At 29.1% G+C, this 13,968-nt stretch overlaps 1 protein-coding gene across 2 annotated transcripts in view; it reads right to left on the minus strand.

The window, feature by feature from the left end:
- LOC142321806 (uncharacterized) overlaps positions 1-13,968 on the minus strand; it is a 140,811-nt gene that overhangs the window by 102,720 nt on the left and 24,123 nt on the right. The gene's annotated exons all lie outside the window — the stretch shown is intronic.

The raw sequence follows: 13,968 nt of genomic DNA on the forward strand, positions 1-13,968 counted from the left end.
CTACCAATCATGAGCAAAATCTAAATTTACCAAAACATTTTCTCCACTATTCGGGCAAAAATAAATTGAATATCAGAATGACATCAGGGTGTATATTATTATACTATTAACATAAAAATATGAAAGAACGTGGCAAAAATAAATTATACCATGAAATCGTCGATGAAGGCAACCAATGTTATATTTTGTGCAAAAACTTTTCTCCTTAACTTAGGTTGCCAAACTTTGCAACGGAGCCACCAGATAAATTTTATCTAAGTTAAAAAGAATCAATGAAATTGGTTCATTTAATGAAGAGTAACGACTTGAAAAGAAAAAAATATATATATATTCAAGGAGACACCAGATGGGTAGCAGTGATGAGGCACAGGGACTCTCTCGTCCTCTTATAGAAAAGACCGCAGTCCCGGCGAGAATGCTTCTTTGGGTGTTCTCGTTTGAGGCAAACAAGGCATAAAGACCGAGTCCCGGCTCCTATGGTGGAGGAACAGGAACTACAGTCGTCGGGTCTGGTAACTCTACTCTGGGAGTTAGAGGCAGGCATTAATAGTTAAGATCCAGCCAGCTTATAAAAGGACACTCCCCCGGATTGTGTTATGCTTCACTGTGGAATCCGATTCGGGGGAGAGGGGAAAAAAGGAGAGACCAGTAGATGTTAGGTGAATGCTAAAACTTAAGGAACTGATTCAGGGCATCAAAATAAAAAAATTGATTAGGTGGACAAATGGACTTACTTGGCTTAATTTTTCCTCTGTCCACCATTTTGTATTTTTTAAGCAGAAATCTATTTTAAGAACGAATTTATATATTTTAATTAAATTTGGTATAAATATTCCTAAAAACATATCCACAGATAAATAAGTTTGAAAATTTTATCTTTGAAAATTCTAAAATGCCAACCATTTAATTTTGTTTAATTATTAATAGCTCCATAAATATTATTTTTATCGAATTATTTTCGATAAAAAAAAAAAGACATATCGGCCAATCGTGGGTCCAGCAATCCAACCCCACCCTGCGGGTCAACTTAGCTTTGTAAACGTTGACGAGTAGTATACTATGACATATTTTCATTTACCGAAGATTTGATTTGCTCACAAGAAATAAAAGCTTCTTCTCAACGAAATATTTTCACTATTATAAAGATAAAATTAAAGCCCCCATTGTTGACGTTTAACATTCTAAGTTTCCTCTGATAAAAAAAGGCTGCTCAAAAAGAAAAAATGATTTTAGAACTTATCTTCTAATTCTACGTCGTAGGATACAATTAAGAAAAAATATCGTCCAATACTCATGAAAATGTTGAATTTTCATGTTACTTTAGTATTTTATTGTGTATATAGTTAATTTTTTAGCTTGGAATCTTGTTATATCGTATCGAATTTTAAGAATGACATAATCCAACAGCAGTATGATGATGATAATGGTTGGAACGATCAATAAGTCTAAAATAGTATTTTTTTGAGAAGTGTTTCTGTAATTATATCGATTTTTTTTAAATTTATTTCAACTACTTTTAATTGTTACTTTAACGAAATAAAATATTTATTTGTGCCATCTATACTTCTTAACAGCGATGAGCCAAGCCTTTTCTTAGACTCATCTATAGAGATCTCATTTCCAGATTTTATTAATGGTAGTAAGAACATGAAAGTCTCGCTTTATTGAAAAATATTTTTTATTTGTTTGAATAATTATCCTTCTTTGTTTCTTCAGGCCTTGTAAGCTTTGATCTCTTCCACAACAGCTCTACAGACTCTTCTATCCTCAAGACAGAAGAGCCAATTTCCTTTCCACTCTGCCTCTTTTTTTCTTTCCATTAAGTCTTTTTCTTAATATTATCGTTGGCATCTTTGTGTTACAGAATTAATAAACGTTCTCCAACCATGTAATTCTTTGAAATTTGGTAACATTTACTGTCCCTCCCATTAATCAGATCTAGAGTTTCTTAACTGTATGAAGTCATCACGCTTCACCGTCTGTCAATGGTCCAAAACGTTTTCACAGCACCTTCCTTTCAAATTTTCTCAGGTTTCCTTCTTCCACTACAACCAGTATCATATCTTTTAACCATACATTACACTCTATGCTCTCATCAGACTTTCATACATTTTCATTTTTGCTGTTCCAGATACAATGTTTCTTTTTTCTTTAAAAAAAAATCTTCATGTCACTATACAATTCTCTACTCGTACCTTGATATTTTTTCACAATTTTTCCCTGTTTTTATTTTCACAATTAATTTCAACTGAGATAAAAAAAAAAATTTTCTCCCGGAAACATGTTTATACCGATTAAAAGATCTAGTGGAATCTTTTAAAAAACAAACCAATGTAGCAGATATTTTCATAAGGTTTGTTTTTTCTTCTTTATCCTAGCTCGTACTCTTTGTTTGAGTACATCATTTTCTTCTTTAAAAGTGGGTCAGTTTATAATAACTATAGCTATTATCATCTTTACAGACATATATTTTAAAACTTCATCTTATCAACCTTCTCTTTCCCAGCCAGCACATGCGACTCCCTCCGTAAAGGAGAGCGCATTGCTTCCTTCAAACACTATGGCCTCCGGAAGAAGTATTCCTGTTAGACCGAAAGGCGCTAACACCGAAAGGACTTCAGGGGACGGACTGAAGCGGAATCACGCCGGGAGTACGAAGCTCATTTGCGCCTAGTCTCCCACGATCAGCCCCAGTCTATTACTTTTCATCGGTCTAAAGGACCGGAAAGCAAGTACCAACTCCGTCCATAAATAAAACACAAAAATCTATAACCGTCACTAAATAAATAATGACCTGCCCGATAAAAGAAAGATACAGCAAGAGACAATTGTCCAGCCTCTGCGATTAGTAGGGAGATAATAAACTCCAGCTATCCTTGCGTTCTGTTCCGTTTCACCTTCTCTATGTTTTTGTTGAAAAAGTAATTTAATTATTTTTGAAAAAGATCCTCTATTAGTTTTGATATTTTACCTAGTCTCTCCTATTGGAAAGGGATGTAATGTAAGAAACTTCATAAAAAAAATGTTAGCGTATTAAAAGAATTATTTTATTCTGAACTTAATTATGAATACTGGACAATTATTAGTAACAATAAAATCTGCGTAACTGTGTAATTGATTTTAAATATTATCTTAAACTTTGTTTTGAAAATTTCTCTTATATTCGATATCATGTGCAGTTTTCTGGATTATATTTTCAACACAATACATTCTTTGAAGGAATAGATCTACCTTCTTTTGTTCATTTAACTGTATTCTAAGGTTTTGTCAATTTTAAACAACAATAAATTGCACAAAGTTATCTTTTGTATTGGTTTATAGATGAAAATCATACGTAAAACAATAAATTTGCTTTTATGATTAAACTTTAACGTAAAGATTATTTTAACCTAATGTTGAATATACTATAGGTTCTAGTTTCATTATAAAAACTTAAAAAAGACTATAAATAGATGAGGTTTTGTTAACCAGTAATATGTATTAATTATTTGACCACTTGTAATTAAAATTTTCTATTTCTTTACAAAAAATATCTTCAGATGTAGAATAGTAACGATTTTTTTTAAACACAATATCATAATTCTTCTTACAAGGCTATGATATGAATTCACATCACGAAAACATCATTTTTTTATTATTATTAGAAAATATTATGATTAGTTTAATACTTACGACTACTTTTTCAAATAATGTCGATATTAAAATATCTGTTAATTTTATAATAACGTTAAGTTTCTTTCGACAAAGATCACAAAACCTGTTTATCAATTCTATTTCACTTTCTGTTTTAGCAAGAATCAGGTTTCTGTTTTTATCTTAAAACAGGTATTGTTTTTCATTGAGATAAATTAAAATTATTAGTAGTGTTACAATATATAAAGAAAATTTTCCTAGAATATTTTAATAGGATAAAATAAGTAAAGTTGTTGAAAAAAGCAGAGTTCTTGTAATGACAAGAAGTTTAGATTCTTCCATAGTATAATTAATTGTATTATAAACTTCTTTTTTTTTTAATATAAAGTTCCTACGTTATAAACGGAGAAGATTCCGGTAAACATTTAAATTAATTATCGAAATTTTTTTTTAAAAATACAAAAATAATATCTATTTATATTATGCACTACACAATTACAAATTCATATACGAAGCAACAATTATGAATATTAAGAAAAATAATATGCATTTATCACTCAAATATATATAAAAAGAATGTTATAAATCCATATAATTGAAAGAGTTTTATTAAATCAACGTAAAAATGTTCTAACAAATACAAAACTGAAAAGATACAAATTCTGAAATTACTTAAAACCTTTATCCAAATTCATAATCGTTAAACTTTGTCTATCAAGGTTCGTTCTATGCGTAATACCATCAAAACTTTTAGTTTATGAAGTGAATAACGTTTATAATAAATTATGTAAAATAATATCCGATTTTAAAAGCTACCAAAATATATAATTATTTTTAATTTTAATAGTTTAAAATCATAAAATTGTTTCATTTATTAAAAATCGATTGATCAGTTTTAAAATCGGCAAGTTAAAAACGTAATATTTTTAACTGTCCTAAGCCCTCATAGGGTTCTTTTGAAATACAAATTAATAATACTATTATCAGTATTTTTGATTGCAGAGGATGTAAACTATTAAAATTATACTTCAAGTAAAATTGAAAATATTTTTCAAATGTCTACAACTACGTTTAATAATCTTTTGCGATGAATGTTTAACCAGAAAATGACATAGATAAGTTTTCAGTAGTTATTCAATTCACGTCACAGTTTTACAATACCAACAAAGAAGATATTGATAATCGTTTTCTTGAATAGTGGATCCAACTGCCTGATTCCCAAGCTCACCACGTGTAAAAATCATGGACTTTTACCTGTAGGGGCATTTGAAGAGCGTAGGATGTACGCCGCACCAAAAACATTCCGAATGAACTGATAACGAAAATAGTATGTTTAATCTTTTGTCTATACATTAGAATAATACCCCAAATATTCAAGCGTTTTCAAGATTCAATGATCTGAGGTATTTGAATCCTGCATTAATGTACATGGATATGCATTAAACATTTACTTTGATATTCGATGTCATTCTTAATATTCATTCTTTAAGAGAAAAATAAAATGTTTGAAACTGTAGTTTAACTTTCTATTTTATACTTTTTGGTAACCATTAATTTTTTTGAATGAATTAAATTTAATTTTGTTAAAGAGTTTAAAAAAAATAAAATGTTTTTAAAAACCTCTACGTTTAACGTCTTTATTTTTATTAATAACCAGTAATTTTATTTTTAAATAATATTTAAATCTTATTAAAAGTTTTCATTAAACATCTTCAGTTTACTACTACTTGAGCAGTATCTATATATATTTATTCTGTTTAGCCTCCGGAACCGCCGTAATTTATTACTTCAGAGGATGAATGAGGATGATATGTATTAATGTAAATAAAGTATAGCCTTGAAAGTCTCAGGTCGACCATTTCAGAGATGTATGGTTAATTGAAACACAACTACCAAAAAACACCGGTATCCACGTCGTAGTATTCAAATCCGTACAAAAGTAACTGCCTTTACTAGGATTTGAACCTTAGAACTCTCGACTTCGAAATCAGTTGATTTGCGATGACAAGTTTCCCATTAGATCAACTGGGTGGGTTAGTATTTGAGCAGTACAAACAATTTAACTGGTATTGATTAGTATTAACACATAATGGGGAGGTAAAAACTATCAAAATAATAATTTGAGCTTAGTCTTACATTTAAAGTCAGACTTTTTTTTTGTTTACATTGAAACGCTTAAAATTGTAATTTAAAGACAGAACGGAGGGGAACGCAAGGATAGCGGGAGATTTATGTATCTCCATACTCATCGCAGAGCCTGGACAAAAATCCCTTGCTGCTGTGTCTTATTTTATCGGGCGGGTATTTAATTTATTTGGCGGTTATATTTTAATTCATATTGTTTATGGAGAAAGTTTGTATTGCGTTCCGATCCTTTAGACCAGACTGAAATATTTACCCGAGATGACATTGGGAGACAAGCCGCTATGTGCTTCGTTCTCCCGGCGTAATTTCCCTTTAGTCCGTCCGCTGGAGTCCTTTCGGTGCTAAAAAAAAATTATGATGGTCGTTATTTTGAAATTTACGAATATAAAATTTCCGTATTTCTTTAAATCGCATAGAATATTAATTTAAAAATATACGCCAAATTTCATTACATAGTTTAATAATTATGTACAAATAAAATTTATTACAAAAAAAATAATCTAAACTGTCGGACAGATTGATAAAAAAGTGTTTCCGACCCTTGGGTCGCAAACACTTTAATTTAAAATAGGTTAAGAGAACGTTTTTGCTTGTACTATTCTTCGAAACTACCAAAATATTGAACGACCTTTTTTATACATCTTAACACGTCCTACAACATAAATTCTCGAAGCAAATTATTAATTTAAGTACACGCCTTACAGATATGTACAAATCTACTGGTAATTTCGTAATAAAAAGTTGATTTTATCTTTTTTTTTTTCTTTATGAAATCTTTCTTGTTTCTCTGATTTATATTTTTCTTTCTTCAATAATTCTTCATTATTTTATTTTAGTAATAAAAACAACAACAATTATAATGATTACAATTTGTAGATAGATATAACATAGTAGCACTTTAAACTTAAGCATTTACATTAAAAAAAAATTGCAGACTAATTATACTTCATTGTAAAATAAGCTGTCTAATACAACTAGGCCAGTATTCTTACTTATAAAATACCACAGTGGCCTTGTTATATCCGAGGTCATATAGTAGATTAATCTTAAGCACAAAATGGTATAAAAATTAATGCCGATCCTCTTACGAACCTCACCTCGTCCTGTAATTTGTATTACTTTGTAATACCTCAGAGAAGTATAAGTGTGAAATAATAAATAACAGTAAGAGCTGGCAACAACCGCGTTGCTGGATTATACCAGAAATTGTTGAAGCTTAAAATATAACCCCTACCATTAATAAGGTTGAAAATTATATTTACCTATCTTATTTTCTTAATGAAAAATAATAAAGATACTCCATTTGCACTGTTTTCTTAATATCTTTAAAAAATATAAGAATTCACAAAAGATTAATTCCTATGCTGTCTTACATACATAAAATGTAATTAAAAATACCTTTAAAGAAATTTTATAAGCTACTAAGAAATAATAATTATACTTAATGGTGAACCTTCTCTGCTGGGATAAAACATTTGAAATAATTCATTTTAATAAAGTCTCTTATTTATAAAATATTTTAAAATTTATATGGTGAAGAGAGTTACAAAAAACTGGTTAAAAAAATCATGGCGTTAGTCGTTTATTTATACGTAGAAAAAAAAATATATGAAAACAGTAACCAAAGATTTATTTTTTGGGGCAGGTGTAATTTATGATGAGTTTTATTGTAAAATTATCATTATGTTTAAATATACAAAAAGTTATTTTTAATTAAAAAATTATGTATTGTTTTTCTGCTTCCCCACCTCCAAAATTACCTTCCAAATTTTTTTTTATTTTTCTAATTTTTTTTATATTAAATGTAAAAATAATTCCACGGAAAAATGTACAACCAATAAAAGGTTACTTAAGATTTCTTTTTTTGAGTAGGGGGTGAATTATGATGAAATGTTATTATATTACTATTAGAAGTGTGTTATTTAAACCACCAAAAATACTTAGGAAGCAATACTGAGGTGGGAGACCCAATCAAATTTTAAAATATCGATTTTTTTTTAATTTTCAAAACTATTTTTGGTTTATTTAAAATTATAATTATTAAAAGTTTAAATAAATTTTAATAATTAATAAAACGGCTCCCCCACCCTTAAAGTATGTTTTTGGGAGTCAGTTGCGCTATTACTAACCTTAGGAAGACATTAAAAAAGAAGTTGACACAGTTGTAGGACTTTTCCGCCACGCGGATTTTTTTCTGATGCACGGCTTTCACACACAGCTTAATTTAAAATATTTATCATTTTATTTAAATATAATATTTTTTATTTATTTAATCCAATGATTCTAACTAAAGCGCGCGCGCATACCGTATTTCATTCGCGCTGGTGTGGCGTACTAGCGGCCAATTTAAATATATTTTTTACACTTTAAATATTATTCATTTATTTAATTCTACCACTCACCTGTGACGTTACAACATAGAAGATGGCTACAGTAACTGTAGGTCAGTGCTACACTAGCGCTCCTTTTTGGTGAGACCCCGTACTAATAACACACTATACCCACTTAGCCACTAATTTATTTACAGTATTTGTTGGGATGGAGGTGCGATTTTGCAAATTTTTTCGTTGAAATATTATATTTTAAATATTAACAATTGTGCCTAAGAAAATTAAGACCTTAATTAGGCAAAATCTAGAGGTACTGAGGGTGAACTTGCACTACAACCTCACCCCTTGACCTTTTTAAGCTGAAAATTTATTGGCAGCAATCTCCCATATATAGAAGTAATCTGCCCAATTTTGGTCAAGTAGTTCTGGAGATCTAAGGTGATTGGGGTGCGACAACTAACACCGAACACGCAAGTAGATACGAACATCCGGAAAATTTCCATCCGGTTTTTTGGGTTCCTTAGGTGTCAATACGTAAAGATCCGATGAAAACCGCATACGCCAAATTGGACCTATCACCATACTTTCCCTTATATAGCTGATAAAAAAAAAACTAAAAATAAATCTCTGCTATAGCGCTAGGCGGGAAAATAAAAATTCTGTTACAAAAAGGCAATAAATAAGATAGCTTTTTTCGATTTTTGAGAAAGGAGGAAATTTTAGGAAAAGCTTTTTTTTAAATGATAAGATAAATGCACGCATATACTGAGCTCAATATAAAATGGTTATGTTCGTTTAATTTTGAGAATATAAACCTCAAAAAACTATCTACCTCCCTGGAGGTATTGACTCAAATATTTCACCAAAAAATTATCCTATACACACGAGAGTCTGTACAAGATTTCATCAAAATCAGTTAGTTAATACATTCAAAAGTTATTATTAAATTTCAAACATGCCAACACACGTACGAACATTACCCTCCCCAACTTTTTAGTTTTTGGGATCCCTGGATCATGAAACATCGAAAAATGAAAAAAAACCGTACCCCCATTTTTTACTAAAACGGTACTTTCCTTCTTGTAGCATAGCTCAACAACTATATTGCTAGGGAAGGAAAATATTATTCCTAGGTTTAGGAGATATGCTCTTACCAGAATGACAAGGATTGAAAATTGCTTCCACTCTGATAATACTAAATTAGAAAGAAAAAAAAAGAAATCGTTGGCTTTAAGTTTATATTAACATTACAGCGGTACATGTTAAAAATAAGCCAGTTGAAATCCCAATCAGACTTGTCATTTTTACACGCTACAAATATTCCATACAATGCTTTAAATAAATGTTTAATTCTGATCGGTTCACAATAATACATTATAAATAGTTGACATCAGAAATCGGTAGATTTGCTATGCTACATCACGTATAAAAAAAGAAGTTACTCAACATTTGTCTGAATGGATAATAAAAAACCCATAGTAAAACCTTTATCAGAGCAGCATTACAAAATACACAGTTAATTTTAAAATAATCAATAGATTTTATTAAAGTTCACATTAATCACTTAATATATAAGCACATGAAATAATTTTAAGGTAAATATATGCACTCGTTGAACGGGATATGGAAAATTCAGAGGTTTTCTTTATTTTTTACTTAGTACTATTTAAGAATTCATCGTCAGAGTAGATTGTTAATGTAAAATAAAATCTTTTAAATATATTTTAAATGAACTGCGAGAAAAACTTTTTAAATGGTTGATAATGTAATAATAACGGCAAACGAAAGCAAAATAAGGCCCTTTCTCGTAAGCCAAAGTATTGTGTTGAGTTACAAGAAAAAGTTTTAAACTTATGTGGTTAATTATTTAGCTATTAAAAAATTACTATTTCCCTCAATTGTTTTTTTTTTTAATCAGTCAATAGACTGATTTGATGATGTTCTCCGTTCCTTTCTGTTCTACGCTAATTATTTAATTTCAACATATTTATCACATTCTATACCCTCAACTTTATAAATGTGTTTCTTTATAGTTATTACCTTTTATACATCCTTCTATAACCAAACTAACTTAACCAGGACGTCTTAATAAGGTAGGACATCTATTAATATCGATTCATTTAAATTCCAGAGGAAAACACACTTTAACAGTCGGGAAAGTAAAAAGATTTATGAATAATGTTATTTTAGATGATTGTGTTAAGCGCAGAATATTATGGTGACAACCTTGAAAGTGACAAAAGGAAGATTATATATGAGTAATATGAACGTTTGCATCCGTTTAAAGCAGATTAACGAACTATGACTGACTGACTCCCCACCATTTAATTCTTGAGTACATTATTTTTCAGTTAAGAGTAATTTGATTTAAAAATTAAATTATTTTAAACATTTGTTATATAAATTATATACAACGTAACTGAATCACCCGGCGTTCTTCCGGTTGTGACTTTTTAAATGCTTTTAGTAGTTAAGTTATGTCTATGTCAAATTTCTAGTACAATATTTATTATTATAATTTTTTATTTTCTCTGTATAGAAAGCTTTGCATCGTTTCGTTTACAATACGTATATGATAAATTTATCACATTTTCAGTAACAAATAAATGGAATGTAATTGTGTTGACATTGAAATTGAATTAAAGTCATGAAGGTTATTTTTTTCAGAAACATACGCCCACAATACTACAGTACTTACGTAGACAAATACTATAATTAGGTGAAGTAATAAAATGTCATGATCGGTATTAAAAAAATACGTTTTTTCTGCGATTAATAATGGATTAACTGATAAATACAGTTTTATTAGTCATAATGTTTCTAGAGACCCCTTCCCTGAAATCCTAACTATTTTACATAACTAATTCCTCCAAAATAACTAATAAATATATTTCTGATAAGAAATTTGTTTATATGTTATTAACTTAAATTGTCTCAAACTTTTATTATACTAAAACTAACGTTACTCCTCAAAAATACAGAATTTTCATAAAAAATTGTTTATTCATAATTTTTTTAATTTTTTTCTATAATTTCTCCCAAGCGTGTAATTGCATAAAAAGATTTTCTCCAAAAGGGAGCAAGATTTCTTAAACATAGTTTATTTAATAATTTTATTTTAATATCTTCCCACAAAATTATTCCTAAAAAATTAATTATCTTCCTCTGCAAACTATAACAAAAAAAAAAATACCTCATAGATTATTTAGATACATCGTTGACAATTATTTAAAAAATTTGCCTACAATTTGCTTCAAACGTACAAGCGTTTTTGTTTTTTTAACGTGTACAATTTTTAGTCAAGAAGAAGGACTGGACTTAATGTCAACAGGATATCTTGAATTACAGTTTTCTTCCCCAGTCTTGCACTATCCTCATCGCCCGCAAGGCGATGAGGATTTTGTAAGTTTTTAAGCCGATTTCTTCATTACGACATTTTGCTAGAGAATAAGACATGGAAAACTTTTGCTGTGAAAAATGGCTTACACAATCGGGATTCCAGCCCGATACTTTGTAAGAATTTATTTACTTTATTGTAAGAATTTACATAAATTTATTTTTTTATGAATTTTGTTAAATCAGTTAATATGTTCACACATGCTAAGTAAAGAGACTAACCTTGATACAAGGTAAATAGAAGTAGTTATAATAAATTTGCTTTAGTTTTATAAGAAATGGGAAATTATCCCGTACTATAACAAATAATATTTGTTGTTCTTATCTTATAGCATTCCAAAAAACAGTTGTTTTTTGGAATTCTATGATTTATTTTGTTTCAAATTTGTTTTATAACTATGATCTTAGTGGTAATTTTGTTTTATTATTATCTAAAAATCAATGTATATCATAATTTTATTAAATCAAATCTGATTATGATATAGCACCCAACCAATAAAAATCCAATTTTTAAAAAATATTTGCATTATCATTCTCCTTGATTATACCAAATTTCATAAGTGTAAATTAAACTATATTTTAAATATAAGCTAACGCAAGAGTGTACTCGTATTTATGAAATTTATAATAAAAACTTCTTTTATTTGATTCAGTTCCGTATAATCTTATATACGGAATAACGGAATTACTTATTCGTTTATTAATAAATTACGTAACTAAAACACACAAATAACTTTTTGGAATTAAATAACCGTTAAATAAATTTAGTATGGTACGCATTACATCCAGACTGAATTAAATAATTGAACACATTTATCATTCCTGTGATTATCACATAGCAGTCTCTTTTGCCACGTGGATCAAGAGCTAGGAAAAAATTTGGATACATTACTTGTAGATAACAATAACTATACTATTATTAAATTATAAGAAGGATTAATTAAATAAATAAACAAGTAAAGGACTCACGTAAATAAAACTTATTCATCAATAATTTCTAAAAGAAAAAGTTGGCAACGAATCTGGCTGATAACGTATTTCAATTTGTTGTAGTCTTTAAAATTATAGCCAATGAAAAAAATAATAATAATTCCATTTAATTACGTTGTTATTTAAGAAAAACATTTTAAAATGATTTTATATTGATCTATTAAAATTATAACAAGATATAAACATCTTGGCAAGTTCAGTTTTTTGTTATGCTAATCATTCCTACGTAATTAAAAAATGTAGTAATTAACAATTTAAAAAAATATATATTTGGCTATTTAAAAAAAAGACTATACTTAAAAAAAATATATAGTAATTCACCCGTTTCCCTTCTAATAAAGGATGCAAAACTATTTTCACCACAATACCACCACCGCACAACAAAATCTAGTGAAATAAATTTTAAGTCGATGGTTGAAACTCTTAGTACACGACTGCCCAAAAAGAAGTATAATGTATTTAAGGTGTATGTATGTATGTATGTTTGTTCCACCGTAGCAGCTCAACGGTTGAACCCATTTAGATGTATGACCCCGCGTTGGAATCCTTACGTTATCGGGAGTGTCATAATATATCTATATATATAAAAATGTTAACTTCGTTTGTGTACTTCAAAAACTCAAAATGTTCTGCACCGATTGAGCTCAAATTTTAGCACGATATATAACCCGCATCAAAGATTGTTTTCATCTATTTTTAATAAATCTATCTATCTATTTTTAATTTGTACATTTTTAATTTGGAAATGTAAACAAAGGAAAACCAATCAGATCAATGCAAGATGGCCGCTGTCAAACACAACGACCAATCACAAAGAGCCCGTATGGCCGTTGCCAATGTAAACAAAATCACAACTGATTAAGTAGCAAATTTCTTTGAATTATATTTAACAGCTAAAACATCTGTATTTTATTTTAAAAAAAGCCACCAAGAACGATGACTTACAGTAAATAAATTAAAACACCCAACTTTCTTACAGCCCAGATAGACTTAAGACTATGCAAACAAAAACAGTCGAAATAACCAAATACACAGAAAATAATATCCCTACATAATGATCAAAAAATCCTTTGTTAGGTTAAATATTGAAGACAAGTGCTTAGCTAATGCAAATAAAGTTCTTTGTCAATTGGGAATGCCAGCACCCACCCGAGCTGCGATTGCTTCATTTGATGTGGATTTACGCCGTGAACAGAGTTACAACATTGGTGATCTTCAGTCACATGTCCAATCAAACATTCCCAAATTAACGCGTGAACAGAAAGGCATTTATGATCGCATAATGCAAATGATAAATGAGGGAGTTGGGGGGACCTTCTTCTTGGATGCGCCAGGAGGAACTGGGTAAAACAATTCCTGGGAAAACTGAATGATTCCAATCAATCGAATATTACAAAAGTAATAGAATTAAATTTACGTCAAATAAAATAAAATAGTATTAAATTAATTTAAAAAATATATCTTTAATAACAAT

The sequence above is a fragment of the Lycorma delicatula genome, chromosome 3 (genome assembly GCF_047948215.1).
Source record: "Lycorma delicatula isolate Av1 chromosome 3, ASM4794821v1, whole genome shotgun sequence".
NCBI lineage: Eukaryota > Metazoa > Arthropoda > Insecta > Hemiptera > Fulgoridae > Lycorma > Lycorma delicatula.